Source organism: Phoenix dactylifera, unplaced genomic scaffold, assembly GCF_009389715.1.
Source record: "Phoenix dactylifera cultivar Barhee BC4 unplaced genomic scaffold, palm_55x_up_171113_PBpolish2nd_filt_p 000101F, whole genome shotgun sequence".
Taxonomy (NCBI): Eukaryota; Viridiplantae; Streptophyta; class Magnoliopsida; order Arecales; family Arecaceae; genus Phoenix; species Phoenix dactylifera.
This window is the reverse complement of record NW_024067683.1, coordinates 150,837-161,378: the sequence shown is the minus strand read 5'-3', so window position 1 is coordinate 161,378 and position 10,542 is coordinate 150,837. Positions and strand designations below refer to the sequence as shown.

The 10,542-nt window shown below is 36.1% G+C and overlaps 1 long non-coding RNA gene across 2 annotated transcripts; it reads left to right on the top strand.

Annotated features, from left to right (window-relative positions):
* The first annotated feature begins 583 nt into the window (after positions 1-583).
* LOC113463763 lies at positions 584-10,203 on the top strand. Of its 2 annotated transcripts, none has more exons than XR_003388591.2 (4): positions 584-774; positions 944-1,056; positions 1,168-1,294; positions 9,857-10,203. It is a non-coding gene; the product is annotated as an uncharacterized LOC113463763 (long non-coding RNA). The 2 variants fall into 2 exon arrangements; XR_003388592.2 differs by having other exon boundaries at positions 584-742; positions 9,857-10,202.
* Positions 10,204-10,542: the final 339 nt, after the last annotated feature.

Here is a 10,542-nt window from a genome sequence, read left to right as displayed (position 1 = left end):
TATTTTATTATATGTATGCTATATTAAATTTTTTGAATAGTTAGAAAAGGAGAAAAAATTGTATTCCACGCATAGAGAGAGTTATATGCATATTGTTTGCTATTATAAAGCAGCAATGGAGATGGTTTTAGCCATGGATGTTAAAAGCACGACTGCTCTATTGAAGATAATGCACGTCTCTTTATCAATCTGTCATGAATTTTGGAGGTAGACACCGGTTGCCTTAAACTTGGTGCATGCATGGTAAACTAATTTTACTTTAATAGGAAATAATTATTTTCATGCTCATTAAAAACTGGCTTTCTTTGTAATATGTAATTGATTAGGCAATTAGTTGGCACGACCTCCAACTATATATATATATATATTTCGTACTTCCCTCCAGTATCTTCCAACGAGCTAATGAGCCTGTAGCCAAAATAGGTACAGCTTTTGGTTCTAATAGCATTCACGCATCTCAAAGTCTGCAAAGCAGCCATTCTCCTCCGCGCTCATCTTGATTGGTTCAATATCGCAGGCCGAGAAATCTCAGCCGTTCATCTATGCCACCTGCTCTATATATATAGAGGCGCCCTAGCCGCCTCGACGCCACGACTCTATTCTCGCCTTCGTCGCCGCTCCCGATGGGGCTCGCCGCGCTACGTCTTCTCGTTTCTTGCGCTTCTTCGCCTCCGCGAAGGGCGACGTCTTCCTCGGTCTCCCCTTGGGTGGATGGAATCCTCCGCCACGTCTCGACATCAGGGTACGATCTCTCCTCCGATCGGTATTTATAAGGTAGGGTTAGGTTTGTATTAGGATTTCGATCTCTCTCTGTTTTTTCCCCCCTTACGTTTGATTTTGTTTTTTGGGTAGTGTACGCTACCTTCGGTTTTTTTTCTTTTTCTTGGAGGATGGATTCCTATAGAGATCTACTTGGATTTAAGTGATCCAGTTTCTTTTTCAGTGAAATTAATGTGGATTTTAGGGCTTCGTCAGCTCCGTACAGGGACGAGCGATGCTTTTTTCTTTTATTTTTTCATTGATGAGAGCTCGTCTAGGGTTATTACCTTTCCGTGGGTGAGTTTCTTTCTTTTAGAAGTCTCCTGTGTTTTTTAGGGTTATTTTGAAGTCGGTTGCTTGGTTTTAATTTGTAAGAGTGGAAATAATTTGCCTTTCTTCATGGATTAGGTAGATGTTCTGCATTGGGCGTTTGGGCAATGCACTGAAGCTCCACGTTGATACGGTTCTGAGATAGTGGTCCTGTTGCTCTCCTCCTTCAAGAAGCCATTATGCGGGAATTATTAATCTGTCCTAGGTACATCTTTTCTTAAGTTTCTAGACAATAATTTATAAGCACTTACGCTGGTGCAATTGATAGTTGAAATACACAAATGATTTGCATACTTTGGCATTCCTCTTTTCCGATTTATTTATATTACTAAAGTTTATAATTGTTTTAGATGTTCTGTTTTGCAATTGTTATTATGATGGTAGTTTCGAATGTTTTCAAACTTTAAAAGTGCATAAAAGTTGTGCACCAAGCATAGTGCTTGTGCAGTGAGGTTGTCATTTGCTAATTTGGTTGGTCTCCTTTTCACGACCATGCTACCTCCAGATTACTTGCATCTTTAAAATTTCCTTTGTAGACACTATACCATGTGTTTTTCATTGTTTTGATTTTACATTTGCTTGATGATGTGATGTGATTGGCGAATAAAAATTTGTGCATGTGCATATCTGGATCAAATGGTTTGGAGTAAATGAGCCACTGTCATATTTCATTCTGTTGTGAAAATGTTAGAGGAGGATGAGGGCATTTTTAATATGCCAATGTTTTGTTTCTATGTTTTGAACTATTAATGCTGCTGTTTATGGGTTAGATAAACATTGAAGGGCATATATATGGCTAGAGGAAATGACATCATTTAGAGGCTTAGATTTTTTGATATCTCGTATTTCGAAGAGTGACAAGTTGCCCATGTGATGATACTTGCTTTGTCATATCATGATTCTTTCTATATAAGTTTTTCTTTCTTACACAAAAGACTAATAGTGGCATAATGTTCTTGTTTTAAATGTCTTAATTATATGCATCCATGATGAATGAAAAAATAGGATTCGCTGAGAACTGACTCCTAAATGGTTTCATCAGTTGTGTATAAGGCTTAGTGTTGATTGGACATTGTAAATTTATCAAAATCCTGAGATGGATGGACATTGGGAAATTAAGGCACTAAATAATCTACCATAGATGAGCATAATTTTTTGAGTGATGTTAGACAAAAATTAGAAAGATTGCCTCTATTAGTTGAACTAATGAAGGATAACTTGTTTTATTTAAGATCAAGGCTATATGATCTCTTTCACATAGATTAAGGAGGCTATGTAAAGATAGGTGTGATAACTGTAAGGATGGGTGAAAAAGGAACTTGTTGGTATCGAGAAGTATGATGATTGTCTTTAGTTGGATAGATGCTAAGTTCTATTAGATATTGAAGACAAAGATAGTGATAAGTGACCCCAACTATGGATGGTTTGTTCATACAGGCTATAAGCATGGAAAGCATTTCTTTTAAAAATTGTAGCTTATAGTAGAAGTGTCATTTTCTTTCTTATTCTAGTCATGATTCAAATTAGTTTTGATCTCCTATTTCTCTGCAATATTCTTGTTTTTAGTTGAAAAATGGTATGCAGATTTGAATTCTTTTTTTAAATCAATGTATAAAGGGAGATGCCTATCTTTTTGTAGCATGAATTTCTTAATCAACTGTTCATCCAAATTGCATTTGAGACATCAAGATTTGTTGAGGATTTGCCTTCATCATCATCATCATCATCATCATCTTCTTCTTCTTCTTCTTCTTCTTTCGCTTTGTTAGAGTTCACATTTTACATGCTAGAACTTTTATATTATTTGATTTGATGAGGATGAAGTTTACTTATAATGAAGCTCAATAGTGTGTGAAGCAACACTTGATAACATCCTCATATACCGTTGTTCATACGAGCAACACTTGAAGCATTTAGAAGAGGTGTTCTTTATACTAACAGAGAATCGGTTGTTTGTGAAGAAAGAAAAATGCCATTTTGGACAATTCAGGGTGCATTATCTTGGCCATGTGATCTCGGAGAATAGTGTGAAGGTTGATCCAAAAAAAGTTACTACTATGATCCAATGGCCTAAGCCACATTGTCTTAAGGCTTTAAGGGGATTCTTTGGACTTACAGGATATTACCGTAAGTTCATTCAAAAGTATGGTAAAATTGCTGCACCACTAACTCGTAGATCCATAGACATTCAGAAAACCCTTCTTGGAGGCATCAAGGCAAACATAATGCCTCTGGAGAATAGATTGCACACTCCTAACCTCTGTACTTCCATCTTCATCGTGCTTGAAAGGATAGTTGTCTTGATAACTTCACATTAATCGGAAAATGAGCAGACTGCTCTTTTTGGGACCCCTAAATCATTTTGTAGTGGTTTTCTTTTAGCCCTGTAGCACATTGACCTTGAGACAAAGTCTTCTACATCTCGTGACCTTGTCTCTGAATATTTTTAAGCTCTACTGACTTTCAGACCTGATGTCCTTTACAAATCTCTCAGCTAACTATGTTGAGGTCACATTGTGGTTGTGGAACTACTTTCCACAGCTATTCTTAGGGTTGAAGGTTTTTATTTGAAATATTTTCTCTTTTTGCATGATAGATGCATGTATCCATCCACAACCCTACTTGTAAACAGCTGTAACCATCTGTTTGTTATTCTTCTTGTAGGTGAAGTGAAAGCTCTCTTGAATATTATAGGCCCTGAGAACTTTCCTAAATACATTAGGAGTGCTAAATTCCATCCTAACTTCAAGCTTTATGACCCATTAAGTTTGCATTTTCATTGAATTCATGGTATCTTGCCTGCAAAAACCCTCTACATCAGGCTCACTATTACCGTCAAGGATTCTAAGCTCATCACTACTACAATCAGACTTAGGCTCCTTGTCTTGAATCTCATCATATCCAAGAATGTCCTCTTTGACACTGTCTAGATTATTCAGACCACCTCCTCATCTTCTCCTTTATCACAAACCTATCCATATGCTCAAAAGATCATCATCAATATCATTGTCAGATTCCCTCAGGTCACTGAGGACAGTAGAATAGTCACTAGAACTCCCGATGTCATGGCATATCCCCTTATCAATAGGTATCTTCCCTTTGCCAGAAACTCCTTCGGAAGCTACATTCCTCATTTCATTTTTGGCTAACCAAATTTCTTCTACCTAGTTGTTCTAGCTTTAGGGGCAGGCCCTTGCAGCTTACCTCTCAGCAGACTTCTCAACCTTGCCACTTGTAATTCCTGGTTGCCATCCTTTGGTTCTCCTTGTGATGCTTGGTTTCTACCTTCAGGGTCTGCTTGTGATGCACTTTTGCTTTGGCTCCTCTCTTTAATAATGACTTCAACCGCCTCACATAAATAATCGACCTCTTCCTAAGTGAGCTCTCTATGTAGACTACCCTTCATATGCTCGGCTCAGATGACAGAAATAGAGATACTTCCTCCTCTGCAACCTTAGTAGCTTTCATACCATATTATATATATATATATATATATATGCACTGTGTCATGTTTCTTGATGACCTCAACCACCTCTAATAGTTTTTTGTCACTTTCCAAGGATTTTAACCCAACTCAAAGGACTGCCTAGACTAGGTAGTGTAACGGGATGTAGTTAAAATGATCCAACCGCTTGGTTGTACTCTCCATTTTTGTAAAACCCGGTGGATTGGGCTCAGTTCACTTGACTGGCCCAACCATTATTAGCCCAGGGCTTCATGTACGACAAATGAGGAAGGATTAGGAGGAAAGCTCCGGCTGGGTGTCTTCTTCCTCTCCGATCGCGATGGTGATTGGAATCCCATCACAATCCAAAGATCGGCTGGATAAGGTCGGGATTACCTATTTAAAGATCTTCGAGTTCATCCGAGATCCAGTCGTTGATTCCAAGCTCCTCCTCTGGACTTTCTTTCTTGATTTGTCACTGGAAGAAGCTGTCGGACCACCTCACCGGACTGAGGTAAGTGTTCCTCGTCTTCTTCTATTCCTCTCTTAGTATTTTAGCCATGATTCGCCATGGATCAGGGCTGGTGAATCACCGAAACTTCAATCCGAAATAGGGTGCCCTATTTTAGCCTCTTTTTTTTTTTTCAGGTTTTGTTGCTGCTGGCTGCAGGGTTTGGCTGAGTTTTGGCGTCTATTGGGACCCCTGAGATCGTGCAGTTGTTGGCCTAGATGATCAGCCGTGATCTTGGCTGAGATTTGTGTGGATTGATTTTCCTCTCTTCTTGTGTGGATTGATTTTCCTCTCTTCTTCTTCTTTGCACTAGGCGGCCACTATTGCCGGCGATGACTATGATTGAGAGCCGACGTGGCTGCTATCGTCCGGGGCTGAGCTACCACGGGTTGCCACCTCATCTGATGAAGAGGAAAGGGAGAGATGGACTCTCCCTTGGTTTGAAAAAGAAGAAGAGAGTCTCTCTTCTTTCTCTCTTCTCTCTCTCCCTTTTTCTTTCCTCTCTTTCTTTATTTTTTTTCTATCTATTGGATTTTCTCTCTCTACTCTCTTTAGAGATGATAGATTCGGTAAGATACTTCTCTTCGTGATTTTGGATCAAGTCCGGTGAAGGGCTCTGATCCATATTTGATGGACATTATCAGATTTGGTCATGTCCGATCTCTATTAAACCATCTGTACCTTAGTTCGAATATAATCAGATGAGTTTTGTCTTGATTCAACCAAGCAGGGTGTCAGGCACTCTTGGTTGGTCAGCCCTATGAGGGTATTAGAATTAGAGTTTCTATTTTTGGAATGATTTTGATAAATTATGATAAAAATATATTTTTTAAATATCAAAATTTTAGAAGAAATTTTTGAAATTGATTGGACTAATACTTTAGATTCGCTCGTAGAGTAAGTAATGTTTCACTTTTTCTAAATTTATCAACAATATTAAATTATTATATTTATAAATTTTGAGTGGTATTATTCATAATGCATGAATTTGATGGATTGAATATTATTATGGAATATGTTATTTTGAAATATTATTACTATATATGATTATATTATAGATATGATTGATTGATTTTGACACCACATGATTTTAGAACTGAAATATAAAATCTAAAACTATTTGAATTTCAACCTGGCTTTATTGAGGACCTCGCCAATGAGGGCTAATATGTTGGCACATGATTTGTTCCGAAGATTGTTTCTAAGATGAGTAGTGACATACCACTAGCAAATTAGCGATTCTGAAGGACGTTGTTGCAAGATGATACGCAGCTCACTGTAAAAAGATTAGTCGGTATTATGATCTTACCATTGGATGATGTGGTCATAGCTTAGGATCGATAAGATGAATTGAATATTTAAAAGAATTTGAATCCATGAATATAATTTAATATTTTAAAAAAAATTTGATTCATATATTAGTACTATATATATACTTATTTTCTGCCAATTATTATTTATTCGATTGTCATGTTTTGTTTAGTTAAAGGGATCATTGCTTATTGGACTATCTATCTCGTTATACAATTTCTTATATTTTTTTATAGATCTAGAGAACTAGCCTAAGTGGGGTTTTCAATATGAAAGAGCGACTCGCAAAATTGTGTTATAGATTATCTTAGATTAGAATTTAATTAAATTGATGTATTACCTTAGAAAAATGTTAGAATTGTGAGATATTATTAGTTTATTTAGTTAATGAAATAAAGTTTTTCTATTATTAGTTCAATTGTTCCGCTGCATATTTATGATATCATGTTGAGATACTTTGCATGCTTTTGGAGAGAATTTGCTATGAGTATGTGGTGGTTGCAGCGACCACTGGCTAGTGATCTTGGGTCGGGAGCATGACAATTAATATTGGTATCAGAGTGAAGTTGGCTCATAGCCTATGTGGACGAATTTGTATAAGATTTGGGCTATGAAAGATTTTTGTAGTACCTGATTGGAATATTCTTCGAGATTTGAATGAATTATGAATGAAACTAGTATGTATAAGAAAAATATGCTAGGTGATACTGCAAAAAGATTATTTTCTTATTGAAAAATTGATTTTATTTTGATGTTATAAAGCATTCATCTTGGTGGAATCATTAATAATTTTTATCACCATCTTGGGATCCAAATAAAAGATCGTATTTGTCTATCAGAGACTATGGTGTGTAATAAACTTTAATTCAAAGTTTGGGCTTATAGGTTGATTTAGGTATCTTTTGCCAATGGTGTTGAGGTTGCCAATAAAATCTAGTTTTGCGCGAAGAATTTGAATTTTTGAGACTTGCATGATTATTATAGAATATTTTTGATAATTTTGAAGATCTTGATGAAGGAAACTTTAAGAGAGATGACTGAGTCGATTTTACTCATTTGTGTTGATTTAAAGCCTTCTAACTTAGTGGAGCATTAAGAAAATTTTTGTAGTTATTTTACTTATAGGAGTTGGACTTGGAATCGTTTAGTTGAATTGATAAGAGAATTAAGATTTAGTTCATATTTGAATTATAGTAACTAGCCTATATAATGGTTTTGAATGGATCAATTGACTTGGGAGTTAATCTAGATGGATGAGTTCGAGTAAATTAGGGGACGAGAATCAAAGATTCCTTTTGGGGCTTAATCTGAAAATTGAAATTTTGGATCTCTTTAGTTTATAATACAAATAGTATTTTGTCAAAAGTTATTGATGAATCCAAAAGATTTTGGTGGTTTGAATCAGAGTGCGCAACGAAAAAGTGGTGGTCTAAATTATATTTCTAAATTGGTCAGAAGTATTATCTCTTTAATTTGGCAAGTTTTAATAACAAATGACTTGATCTATTGTTTGGTATAGTAGGATTTTCTGGATAAATGAAAGGACAACATTTTCCTTTTTTTTTTGGATGTCGCGCTACTATCTTAGGTTCTCCAATTTCATATCGTCCTAAAGAAATTCTTAGCATCTTGAGACTAGAATTAATGGATCATCGATTTTTGATCTTGGATTTAGAATATTTTGGTGTAGATATCTTTTTTTCAAAATCTAAAACTTATACTTCTTCAATTAATATCAATCCTCTATTTAATTTAAAAAGATTGAGATGATCTATCGACCTTGAAGAATATTCTACTAGGGGTGGATTGGAGTTGTTTATGATCTAATTTTGTGATAGATCGGATAATCAAGAGTAGTTAATATTTTGACAAAGAACAGATATTCTTATTCAGAATTAAAACATTGATTTTTGTTTTTACGAGAGAAGTTTGATTTAGATCATCTACAAAAAGAACTAAGTCTGGAGGTATTGGACCTTATTCTTATTCTTATGATAAGAACTAATGATAAAGTTGTATTGATAAATAGAATTATAAGAAACTTGAGGATGAAATTTGTGGATGAAATTTTTTTTTTGGAGGGGGGGGGATGCAGAACGTAAATCCCGGTCGACTGGGCTTGATCCACTTAATTGGCCCAGCCATTATTAGCCTAGGTCTTCACGTACGACACATGTGAGGGAGGATTGGGTGGAAGAGTCCGACTGGGAGTCTTCTTCCTCGATTGTGATGGTGATCGAAAAACATGGCAATCTAAAGTCTGGCTGGATAAGGTCGAGATTGCCTATTTAAAGACCTCCTCCTCCTTCGAGTTGACTTGAGATCTAGTCGCCGATTCCAAGCTCCGACTTCGAATTTTCTTCCTTGATTTGTCACTAGAAGGAGCCGATAGACCACGTCGCCAGACCGAGGTAAGTGTTCCTCATCTTCTTCTCTTCCTTTGTTGGTATTTTAGTTGTGATTCGCCATGCATTTGGGCTGAGGAATTGTTGGAACTTCAATCTGAAACATGGTGCCTTATTTCGGCCCCATTTTCTTCCAAGTTTAGCCGCCGTCAGTCACCGGGTTTGGCCGGGTTTTGGTGTCTATTTGGACCTCTAAGACCGTGTAATGCAGTTGTTGGCCTAGGTCATCGACCGTGATCTTGGTCGAGATTAATGTGGATTGATCTTCCTCTCTTCTTCATCTTGTTTTTATCGGTTGGCCACCGTTGCCGGCGATGACTGCTGCTAAGAACTACCGTGGCCACTATCCCCCCTGGGCTGAGCCACCATGGGCTTCCACCCTCTCTGACCGAAGAGAGAATGGAGAGATGGATTCTCCCTTATTTTGGGGAAGAAGAAGAGGGTCTCTTCTTTCTTCTCTCTCCTTCTCTCTTTCCTCTCTTTGTTTTCCTTTTTCTTTACTAGACTTTCTCTCTTTAGAGATGATAGATCCAGTAAGATATTTCTCTTTGTGATTCTGAATCAAGCTTGATGAAGGGCTCTGATCCATATTCGATGGGTAGCACGCCGGACATTATTAGATTTGGTCACGTCTGATTTTTATTGAACCATCTGTACCCTTGTTTGAATATGATCAAATGAGTTTTGTCTTGATTAGACTAATAGGGTTGTCAAGTACTTTCGCTTGGTCACCCCTATGGGATTTCTATTTTTCGAATGACATTGATAAATTCTGATGGAAATATAATTTTTAAATTTTAGGATCATAGAAGACTTTTTTGAAATTGATTGGACTGATATTTTGGATTCGTTCGCATAAGTAATGTTTCATTCTTTTTAAAATTATCAACAATCATTAAATTATTATATTCATGATTGGTTTGTGGTATTATTCATTATGCATGAATTTGATGGATATTATATTATTACAAAAATATGTTCTTTTAGAATATTATGACAATATATGAGCATATTATGGATATGATTGATTGATTTTGACATCATATGAATTTAGAATTGAAATATATAACTTAGAACTATTTGAATTTTGACCAGGCTATATTGAGGACTGCCAATGGGGGCTAATACGTTGGTACATGATTTGTCCTGAAGATTGTCTCCAAGATGATTAGCGACATACCACCAGAAGACCAGCGATCCTGAATGACTTTCTTGCAAGATGATGCGCAGGTCACTATAACATGATGCACAGCTCACCGCAAGAAGATTAGTCGGTGTTATAACCTTGCCGTAGGATGATGTAGTCATAGCTTAGGATCGATAAGATGGATTGAATATTTGAAAGAAGTTGAATCTATGAATCAAATTTAATATTTTAAGAAAGATTTGATTCGTATATCCGTACTGCATATATGCTTATTTTTTGCAAATTATTATCTATTCGATTGCCTAATTTTTTTTAGTTAAAGTGATCATTGCTTACTGGCCTGTTTAGCTCATTATACGATTTCTTATATTTTTTTATAGATTAAAATAACTAACCTGGGTTGAGTTTTTAATATAGGAGAGTGACTAGCAGAATTGTGGCATAGGATATTTTAGATTAGAATTTAATTAAATTGATGTGTTATCTTAGAATAATGTTAGAATTTTGAGACATTTTAAGTTGAGTTAGTTAATAAAATAAAGTTTGCCTGTTATTAGTTAAATTGCTTCACTACATATTTATGATATCACGATGAGATGCCTTGCATGCTCGTGGGGAGAGTTCCTTATAAGTA